Genomic DNA, 11,773 nt, shown 5'->3' on the forward strand with positions numbered 1-11,773 from the left:
CTTTTTAAAGAGATGTTTTCTAGGGTCCCTCAACCCCCTGGGATCAAGTGATCCTCTGCCTCAGCCTCCCAAGTAGCTGGGATCACAGGTGTGTACCACTGCATCTGGCTTTATTCTTCCATAAATAAATGTCTTTTGAGATATTTGGGAAGATCCCTAAGAGTGTTGTGGCTAGGTCATGTGGTAACTCCATTCCCAGTCTTTTAAGGAACCTCCATACTGATCTTTATAGTGGCTGTACTGATTTGCAATTCCACCAACAGTGTGTAAGGGTTCCTATTTCCCCACATCCTTGCCAACATTATTATTGTTTGTATTTTTTTTTTTTTTTTTAGAATTGGGGTTTGAACCTAGGGGCATTCTACCTCCAAGCTATACCTCCATCCCTATTTTTTATTTTGAAACACGGTCTCACTAAGTTGCAGAAGACCTCACTAAGTAGCTGAGGCTGGCCTCAAACCTGTGCTCCTCCTGTCTCAGCCTTCCAAATACTGGGATTACTAGCGTGCACCACCACACCTGGCTTTATAGTTTGTATTTTTGATGGTTGCCATTTTTACTGAAGTTAGATGGAATTTCAGTGTTATTTTGATTTGTATTTTACAGATTGTTCATGATGTTAATTTTGTTTTCATTTATTTTGGCCATTTGTATTTCTTCTTTTGACAAGTGTCTATGAAGCTCCATTGCCATTGATTTGATTTTTTTTTTACTGTTAGGTTCTTTAAGTTTATTTAATATTCTAGATAGTAATCCTCTATCAGAGGAGTAGCTGGGGAAGGAGGGGGCATGAGGGGTGCTAGGCTGGGTCCAGAGGGTTCTGGAGAATCTGGGTTGGGGTGGGGTGTACCTCCATGCTAAACTCCTAGCCCTATTTTTTATTCTTTATTTTGAAACAGGGTCTCACTGGGTTGCAAAGGGTCTCACTGGGTTGCAAAGGGCCTCACTGAGTAGCAGAGGCTGGCTGTGAACTGTGATCCTCCTGTCTCAGCCTCCCAAATGCTGGGAGTACAAGCATTCGCCACCACGCCTGACTCCCTTATTTCACTGTGTATCTGCTCATGCATTTAATCTTGGCTACCAAACAAGATCACTTTTTTTTTTCTTTTTTCTTTTTTTCTTTTCTTTTTTTTTTTTTTGTTGGTACTGGGGTTCCTGGAAGCCCTTCTTCCTCCGGGCTACACTCCCAGACCTATTTTATATTTTTGAAACGGGGTCTCTTACGCCAGCGCGGCTGGCTTCGAACCTGCGCGATCCTCCTGTCTCCGCCTCCCAAGCGCGGGGATTACAAGCGTGCGCCACCACGCCCGGCTTTTTTTTTCTTTTATAGGAACATTCGGCCAAAGCCTCTGACATTTGTTTACCAGTTAGAGGCTCTGTGTAGCACTTGGATACGTAGAAGGGATTCAGAGTCACAGGGTATTGGACACCTACATTCATGGTGTCCATTCTAGACACTGTATTTTGTCCAAATACTGCTAGGGATCAAAAGATCCAGCCCCATATTCCCATATTTTATTTTTGATCCCCCAATCTTCCATGAGTCTTGTCACTTTCTTGAGATCTGAGATGCATATTAACCTGGAGGTTAAAAAAAAATCTAACCTTGCCCACTGTGGTGGCTCCGCTTGTAATCCCAGCATTCGGGAGATTGAAACCAGAGAATCATGGTTCGTGGACAGCCTCAGCTACTTAGTGAGGCCTTCTGCAACTTAGTGAGACCATGTTTCAAAATATAGAATATAAAATAAGGCAGGGGGTGTAGCTCAGAGGTTGAATGCCCCTGGGTTCCATCCCCAGACCCAGACCCAGACCCACACAAAAATCTAACCTTGCACAATCTTGTCCTTAAGATAATATTACGTATGTGTCAGCATGGAATTTAGAGGCTTGTTATTCAAGCATCCCTCATAGATAATCACTGGTTCACTGTAAGGGTATGTTAAGTCATAAACACTATAAATGAAATACATGCACACTAGAGGAGCTCTCATCAAAAAGTCGCGGGAACAAGAATTGATGAATTTGGGGAGGACCCTTCTTCACTGCTAGGGGGGTTTAAATGATTGCAGCCACTTCCCAAAACAATCTGACAGGTTTTCCAAGTTTAGAGATGGAGTGGCTATATCACCCAACTTTCAATTTTACTCAACAGAAATGAAAGCCTATATTCATAAAAAGCTGGTACATGAATGTATATAGCAGCATTATTCTTTTTTTTTGAGTGTGAAATAAGCTGTTTATTGTGTTAATTTATTGATCTGAGAATTTTTTTAGAGAAGTAAGCTTGCCCTAAAAAATTTACCAGTGACCTCCAAATTTCTAAATCCAATAGTCAATTCTCAGTTATGTTTTACATGTGACTTACTAGCATCATTTGGCAAAGTTGATCAATGGTTCTTTCAGATTTTTTTCTTCCTGCATATATTTTGCTAGATCTTTTTAAAAACATCTTGAAAATTCTTTTAATGAGTTCTTTTACGGCTTGAGGGAATACAAATTGAACCCAAGGGTGTTTTTCCTCTGAGCTACAACCTCAGCCCCTTTTAATTTTTTTTTAGAAAGTAATATTTATTATAAAGGGTGTTTTTTTGTAGTACTATGGATGGAACCCAGGGGCTTTCTATCTCCAGGCTATACTCTCAGACCAATTTTTAAAATATATTTTATTTGGAAACAGGGTCTCATTAAGTTGCTGAGAGCCTCACTAAGTAGCTGAGGCTGGCTTCGAGCCTGTGTGATCCTCCTGTCTCAGCCTCCCAAGCGCGGGGATTACAAGTGTGCGCCACCACTCCCAGCTTAAAAAAACAATGAATGTATATAGCAACATTATTCTTAATAGGCAACGGATGGACTTAATAGCCAGTTAATGGAATGACATATCCATCAGTTAATGAATATATAAGCTAAATAAGGTTTATTCATACAATGTAATATACTCCAGCAATAAGAAGATAGTACTGATTCATGCTACAGCATTGATACACCTTGAAAGCCTTATGCTAAATGAAAGAAGCCAGACAGGAAAGACTACATTGTATGGCTGGATTTATTTGAAATGTCCAGACTAGGCAAATATGCAAAGCTGACTAGTGTTTGCTAGGAAAAGGGTTTGGGGAGGGGCGTTTGGAGTGGTGAGAGCCAAAGGGTACATGTTTCTCTTTGAGCTGAGGAAAAGGTCCTAAAACCCGGGATAGTGTAAAAACAAGAGTAACTCATTTTGTACCTAACAGCCATGTTGTTCTGTATCTATTCTCTCAGCTGCACTTTCGGGACTAGGTTGGATTATTATTCTAACAGCAAGTTCTTGCTTCTGTAACACTGTTGCTTGCTTTGGTTTAACAAACTGGCTACCTGTTTGTGGGTTTTCCCTTTATAAACCCCTACCCAAGAATGGTAGGCATGCCCCTCCAGTCAGACTTCTGTTGGGAGGGCACCCCTGCTGGCCAGCTAATAAAGGCTTCAATTGGCACATACCCCTGGACTCTCCAGTCTCTCATTTCTCACTGTACCTGCATATAACAATAGTTGCACATAATTGTGAATATTCGAAAAACCACTGAAGGGTACTGTTAGGGATAATGTGCTTTGGCACAAGTATGATGATTGTTAAAAATAATATGCATTATGTTTTTCTCTAACACATTTCTCCCTTTGAGTGAACACGTCTGAGTGACATATTTGAGTGAACATTTGCGCTAATATTTCCCCCCTTTGAGTAATTTTGTTGTAAGACACAGGCTGATGCCTGATTAGATATGACTACCTCAGGAACACCACCAGAAAATGATCTGTGTCCTACAGAGCACACTTTATCCGACTAAGCCACACAAGGAAAAATTGTATATAAATTACTATGGAATGAGACTCTGAGCTCCACTCTGCCGGTTTGTTCAGGGCATTCCCTGGTAGCTGTTGGGCAATTCCCCTAAGGCCAGTAAGACATTCATAGAGTTCTCCCGGAACCAGGGCCACAGCAATTTAAGATCCTGCTGCCTGCCTAGGTGAACCACCTCCAGATAACGACCTGCTCTTCAGGGATTGGTGAGAGTCTCCTGGCTGAGGCCTCTGATAGTTAGGATAGAGATTTCTACTTGGTAATAAACAAAGCAGCATACCTCGACATCATGCTTGCATGAGTTTCTGTTGCAAATCCATCACAATAGGCCGGAGCTAGGCAGCTCCCTGTGGTTCAGTGAAAGGAACCTCCGAGGAGGCTGGTTGGTCACAGCCCGGGCCTCCGCAGCCCCATGGGCGGGGACCACGAGGAAGCAGAATTGGGGGGCCTGGAGCCCCGAAACCTGGAGGCTACCGCCTCCGACACCCAGGAGCTCCTGCTCCCTCTGGACCGTCTGGCTCACCTTGCTGGGCAGCAAGGAGCCGGGCCCTGCATCGTAATGGGTGGCTGAGCTGGAGCTGGCCACCTGGAGGGGAAGGCCTGGATGCTGGACAGCATGGCCCTGGGCAGCAGCACGGAGGATGAAGAGCAGGGGCCAGGCTGAAGGACGGAGTGGAGGGCAGCCATGTGGGAGCTGGCGGAGGAGGGACTGTCCAGCATTTCCCCGCTGGCTCACGCAGCCCAAGTCCCTACTGCAGAGGCTCAAGCGCTCCTTCAGACCTCCAGGCTCAGGACTTCTCCTGGCTGCGCTCTTCCAAGGATACTGGCTTCATGTTCTTGGCTTGTGCCAAAAGACCCTGAGGTGGGGGAAGCGTGGACCTTCTCCAAGTGGGACAAGAGGAGCTTTGGCAAGGGACCCAGAACTCTCAGAAAACCCTGCTCCTGAGGCACCACGTCTCTACCCAGCAAACTCCACGAAGCCAACATCCAGGTACAATATATCCTGCTCCTGCTTTTTGAGATCTTTTATAGAGAAAGCCTTATCAGGCTTTTAAAACCATTTTTCTATCTGTAGCGCTGAATTTGTTTTAATTTTTTTCAACTCCGACATCTTTGCTTGTCAGATTGAATCAGTAAGAAAGGTTAGGAAAGCAAGGTTGAAGGTTTTAATTTAAAGATTAACTTTGTGTCAAAAATTTTTATTAGCTGTGATTTTTAGAGAAGCTGCGGTATGTCACAGGCATTCAGTGTGCTAGAGGAAGTCAAATCTGGCAAGTCTTGGTGAACAGTGGATTAGTTTTCTTTAGCTTTGACGATAGCCCTATCAGGAAAATATCCACCCCAAGAAATTCTTGTATCAAACTAAGATAATGTGAAATATGAGAGCTATAGGTAAATGTAGAAGAAGCTATTTGAATAATACTCCTTTCTCTTATGAATTATTTTAAGTTCATTTCTGTTGGACTTATTAAATCTCAAGGCTTGCTTGTGGTAAATTATTATAGTTTTATTTGTTCACTTGTACTCAGGCTTTTGGTCTGAGATATTTCTCTAGTCTCCTTTTTTGAAAGCTTTCTTGTAAAGTTTACAGGAAGTATTGTATACTTAGTATTGGATGTGTTTAATGGATTGTATCAAGTAGTTAATTTGGAACAGTATGGAATTGTACCAAGTTCTGAAAAGTCATGTCTTTAGTTTAAAAACAAGCAAGTTGTGTGTGTTTTAGGCCTTATATTATGTTTCTTGTCTAAAGATAGTAACTGTCTTGATAGCCCTTTTCAAGAAAGCAGATATTGATCAGTTCTTGTTTTCTGGCTTTCTAGACAACTCATGTTAGTAAGTGAGATTTTTTTTTTTTTTTTAGTAGTAGCCAGTCATTGAATTTTAGAAAGTCAATGCTCAGATATTAGTCCTTTACTGTGGTGTTTATGGGAGTGACCCTGCCTTTCAGCACATTTAATCCTGAAGTTAATTAGGTGTACCAGTAACCCTACAGACACAGGATAAAATTTCTCAGAATTATGGCCTTTATTAAAGCATGGTGTTATTTGCCTATTAAAATTCTAATGAGGAATGCAATAGTTTTTTGGGTTTTTCATACATTTTAGTTGCCCAAGTCCTAGAAGGAAGGCCATTTAAAGGTATAAAGCCAGCCGGGCGTGGTGGCGCATGTTTGTAATCCCCGCGCTTGGGAGGCGGAGACAGGAGGATCATGCAGTTTCCAAGCCAGCCTTGCTGGTTTGAGAGACCCTGTTAAAAAAAAAAAAAAAAAAAAAAAAAAAAAATATATATATATATATATATATATATATATATGTATTGGAGTGTAGCCCGGAGGTAGAAGGGTTTCCAGAAACCCCAGTACCAAAAAAAAAAAAAAAAAAAAAAGGTATAAAGCCCAGAAAGGTTAAGTAAATTGTCCTAAGTCTCTGATGACAAGGGAGACTAGAACCTATTAAGGAATGTTGTCATGGGAAAAGAATGGGTTTGGAGTAAATCTGGGTTCATCTCAGCTTTCTGCAGTCACTAGCTCTGTTAGCTTGGGCAATAGAATGAGATAAAATTTCATTGTGTGTCTATCCCATAATTTTGTAGTGCTTTCATCTGTTGATGGACACCTAGGTTGGTTCTATACTTTGGCTATTGTGAATTGTGCTGTTATGAACATGGATATGTATATATTACTATGATATTCTGATTTCAGTGTCCTTGGAAAGACAACCAGGAGTGGTATAGCCAGATCATATGGTGGATCCATTTCCAGTTGAGGAATCTCTACACTTGACATCCTTAATAGCTGTACTAATTTGCAATCCCACCAATAGTGCAGAAGAGTTTCTATTTCCTCACATCCTTGCAAGCACTTATTTTATTATTAAGCTTTTCAAAAGATGTATTTTGGTTCATTTTAAATGACGATACATTCTCCCAGCCAAATTTGGGAGGAATCTCTGTATCTTGGGTCTAATCTTCAGTCCCAATAAGATTAGTGTGTGAATGTACTACCACAGCCGACAAGAGCCTCACTAACACAATCACCATCTGAAAGTTTTTATTTTTAATTTTTAAAGAAAGGCACATGCTGTGCCTCATTTGGATGTGTCTGGAGTCTTGGAAGCTTGACTACCCTACGGTCTCCTACAAATGGACCTTGAGAGCTTGTTTGTAGGTCCTAGCAAGGGAGCGCAGCTACTCGTATACTCTTGACTGAATACCAGTCCTCTATTCGGGGAAGGTCGTCCTCTTTGACCGAGCGAGTACACAGCGAGCGAGACGCACATGGAGCGGTGAGAGAGGAAGGGGACACCAACCTAGTCAGCCAGATCAGCTGAATCAACCCTGGCGATCAATGGGGTCACAGATGTCGCAGCCAGATCGCCCTCACATCCTGAAAGATTTTTTTTAACCGTGCGTTACTTACAAGTAAAACCTTCAATCAAGAGAAAGACTTTTTAACACAAATGAACATGTTTAAAACCTAAATTTTGTATACTGTTAAAAATCTATTATTATTATTATTATTATTATTATTATTATTATTATTAGTGGTGGTGGTACTGGGGTTCCTGGAAGCCCTTCTACCTCTGGGCTACACTCCCAAACCTATTTTTATACTTTTCTATTTGGAAACAGGGTATCTTAAACCAGCGCAGCTTTGAACCTGCGTGATCCTCCTGTCTCTGCCTCCCAAGCACGGGGATTACAAGCGCCATCACGCCCGGCTCTGTTAAAAAGTCTAATATACTAACAGAAAGGGCTACTATTAAAATTTGCCTCCCTGAAAAACTACCTAAAGCTTTTCTTACCAATGAGGCCTGCATGAAAATACTGAAATCTTCTTATGCATAATACTAACTAGTTATAATTAGTGTGTATTTTAAGAACAAGACATATTTTTGAAATTTAGAACTATCATTTGATCCAGCTATCCCACTACTGGAAATATATCTAAAAGAAGTGAAATAAGTATCTAAGAGAGATACTCTCACCTCCATATTTCGTGCAAGCAATTCACAACCTAGAGATGGAATCGACCAAGATGTCCATTATGGTTTGAACATAGTCCCCTGGGAAAGTGCATGTATTGGCCATGTATAAAATATTCAGAGGTGAAATAATTTAATCAGAACTCTAATTCCATTAGTGGATAAATACACTGAAGGATTAATAATATGAATGGATTTACTGGGTGGTAACTCAGGCAAGTGGGGTATGGGTAGAAGAGGTGGGTAGAAGAACTGGGGGCTGCTGTGGGAACCCTATTTGTGCTCGACTGCTTCTAGCCATTCTCTCTGCTTTCAGCCACTGAGTTGAGCTCAGCTTTCCTCCGTCAAACTGAATCACCATGATGTGTGCCTTGGATTGGCCAGCTATGGACTGTACCTCTGAAACCATGAACCAAATAAAGGTGAATGGCACCACTAAGCAGCTGAGGCTGTCTGTGAACCATGATCTTCTGGTCTCTGCCTCCCGAATGCTGGGATTAGAGGTTAGTTTTTGATGGGAGAGGATGCAAGTTTTTTTTTTTTTTTTAAAGCTATACTATAATATTAAATGGTTTGAATTTAAGCCAAGGAACAATTTGGCCTAATTCTATAGTCACGTATCATTTAACAGCAGAGATACATTCTAGGAAATTGTTAGATGGTTTTATCACATCATCCTTATAGGGCATACTTACAAGCATAGCTATTATAGCCTATGACATACCTAGGCTACTTGGTACAGCCTTTGCTCCTCGGCTACAAATCTGCACAGAATCTTGTGCACTGAATGCTGAAGGCAATTGCTACACAACAATAAACATTTTTGTATCTAACCATAGTTAAACACAGAAAAGGTACAGTAAACCTAGCAGACTGACTATATAGCTCAGTAGTTAGAGAGCTTGTCTATAAGTCCTGGTGTTAGATTCCAGCACTGTTTAACTAACTAGCTAACTAGCTAACTAACTAACTAACATGTAAAGGAAAAATCCAGTGACCCCAATGGTATTACAGATAAAAATGGTGCACTTTTATAAGGCACTGATCATGAGTAGGGCTTACAGGACTGGAGGTTGCTCTGGGTGGGTCAGCAATTCTTCATGCTCATTCACAAACCCAATATTTTGCGAAGCAGTTTGGATTTGGTAGCTTCCCTGTCCTCCAACTTGCCATCTTTTTAGTACTAGAGATTGTACCCAGGTGTGTTCCACCCTGAACTACACTCTAGCCCTTCTTATTTTTTTATTTTGAAACAGGGTCTTGATAAGTTGCTGAGGGTCTTGCTGAATTGCTAAGGCTGGCCTCAAATCCTATCCGCTTTTCTCAGTCTCCCAAGGAATGGGATTATAGGCATGCAACACCATGCCACACTTGCATCATTCTTTTTTTTTTAATTTTTATTGGTGCACTGTATTCATACATCATAGTGGGATACAAATCTTTTGTAGACATACATGCACACATCGCCCAGTCATCCCCCACCCGATCCCCACCCCATTCCCTCCCCATCTCTCCTTCCCATGCTTGGCTTAGTGGTTGACATCTAGTATTATAGCAATTTATCCAAAATTAAAAATGATAATCTCACATAACAGTTTCATTTGTCTGATACCAAGCTTTTGATGACTTAAAGATAACATTTCAATATTTCTTTTTGCTTTCTTTCTTACCAGAGAATATTTTTTTCTTTTTTTTTTTTAGGTGAAACTATCATATATTTATATATTCATTTTTCAGAAAAAATCTATTCTAATATGGAATATGGATTCTAGATACCCAAAATGATCTTGAAAAAGAACAAAGCTAGAAGATATATATTTTCTAATTTCAAACCATATAAAGCTACAATAATTGAAACAGTGTAGTACTGTTCTAAAGGCAGATATATAAACCATTGGAGTTAATTAAAAGCCTAGAGATACATTCTTCCATATATTGTCAAGTTATTTTTGACAAGGTTTCCACGAACATTTGGTGGAGGAAATAATAATCTTTTAACTAAATATTGTTGAAAAATAATAATTACATGGAAAAGAATAAAATTGGACCCTTACCTAACACATATACAAGTATTAACTCAAAATAGATAAAAGACCTAAATATAAATCTTAAGACTATAAACTTTTAGAAGAAAATCTGGGTCATAAAACCTCACAACATTGAAATTGGCAGTGATTTCTTGGATATGATTTCAATGGCACAGGCAACAGAAGGGTATACAAACTCCCTAAAAAATAAAATATTGTATATCCAAAGACAATGTAAACAGAGTTAAAAGTTACTGATAGAATGGGATAAAATATTTCCAAATGCTATATCTGAAGGTATATTAATATTCCAACTAGAGGAGACTTCCGGGAAGATAGCGACTGAGAAAAGCGGGGCTTAAGAGCCCCGCTAACAACCAATCTCCATTACCACAAAATCAGCGCCTTTCATAGCCAGAAAACACCATCACCAGAGAAACAAAAAAATCACCAGGCTCCAGAGAGAAAGCGGTCTGAGAACAGAGCGCAGAGCCACAGAGGAGATACACCGGCCTCACGCCCGAGGACATGGCAGCAGCGCCATACTGCCGGCGGCAGCGGCGAATTCACCGGACGGCTACAGCAAGCCAAGGTGAGCCGCTGCAGAACAGCCAGGCGGGATTTTTCAGCGCAGGGAACATCTAAAGCTCCCAGTGGCTGAGCTCAGCACACGCTGCAAGAACTCAGAGTGGAAATCAAAACCAAGAAGAAATAAGCCAGCCTCACGGCCGAGGGCGTAGCAGCAGCGCCATATTGCCACCGGCGGCAGCAGCAGCGAATTCAACGAGTCCAGTACAGCTACATCTGCAAACTCAAGAACAGCGAGTCAGATTGCTGGCCACAGAGGAGAAATCCCAGTACTGTACTTCTTGGGACTTGACCCAGTGGGAGAGTGGCGGTGGCAGAAATATCACACCATAGGAGCCTTTCTGGCTCTCATGACTTTGTTTGGGAAGTCTGGAGTGATTCTAATTGGTTTGCCTCTGAATGTCACTTGGCCCTTTGTTTTTGTTGCCTTTAAGATTCTCTGCTTGGCTTCCACAGTGGTCATTTTGACAATTATGTGGCGTGGGGATCCTCTTCTCCGATCCTGTCTAAAGGGAGTTCTATAAGTTTCCTGGACCTGTGTATCAACCTCTTGCTCTATGTTTGGAAATTTTTCTGCTATTACTTCCTTGAAGAGATTGTTGATCCCTTTGGTATCACTTTCTTTTCCCTCCTCTATTCCAATTATTCTTAGGTTAGCTCTCTTAAAATGGGCCCATATTTCTTCAGTGTCAGATTCCTGCTGTTGGATATTTTTTTCTAGATTAGAAACTATGCGTTCATTTTTGGATTGCTCATCTTCTAAGAGCGAGATTCTGTTCTCCATGTGGTCTAATCGGTTGTTTGTGCTTTGAATTGAGGCCTTTACTTCATTAATTGCATCCTTTATCTCTTTTTGGCTCTCTCTGAATTCTTTTTGAAACACCTCTATTATTTCTACAGTTATTTTCCTGATTTGATCTTCTAGAAATCTCTGAATTTCTGTTTTATCGGGTTCTGATGTTGTGGGGTTGTGGGCATTGATTGCTCCAGTGTTATTCCTCTTTCCCATGATTTCAGAAGTTTGTGCCTTCTCTGGGTTCTTCCCTTGGGTCACTATGACTTCACTTAAGGTGCTCTGGATCTCGAGTCTGTGGTATCTCAGTCACCACTACTCCTTTACTGGGATGTATCGCAAAGTCTCAGACCCAGGGAGTCAACAGAGGCTGCTTTAGACTATGGGGGGTGCCAGGTTGCGCGTTCTCCTATGGTGTGATATCTCTGCCACCGCCACTCCTCCACTGGGTCAAGTCCCTGGGAGTCAGTACTGGGATTTCTCCTCTGGGGCCCGCAGTTTGACTCGCTGTTCTTGAGTTTGCAGATGTAGCTGTACTGGA

Source organism: Muscardinus avellanarius (assembly GCF_963383645.1).
Source record: "Muscardinus avellanarius genome assembly, chromosome: 1".
Lineage (NCBI taxonomy): Eukaryota > Metazoa > Chordata > Mammalia > Rodentia > Gliridae > Muscardinus > Muscardinus avellanarius.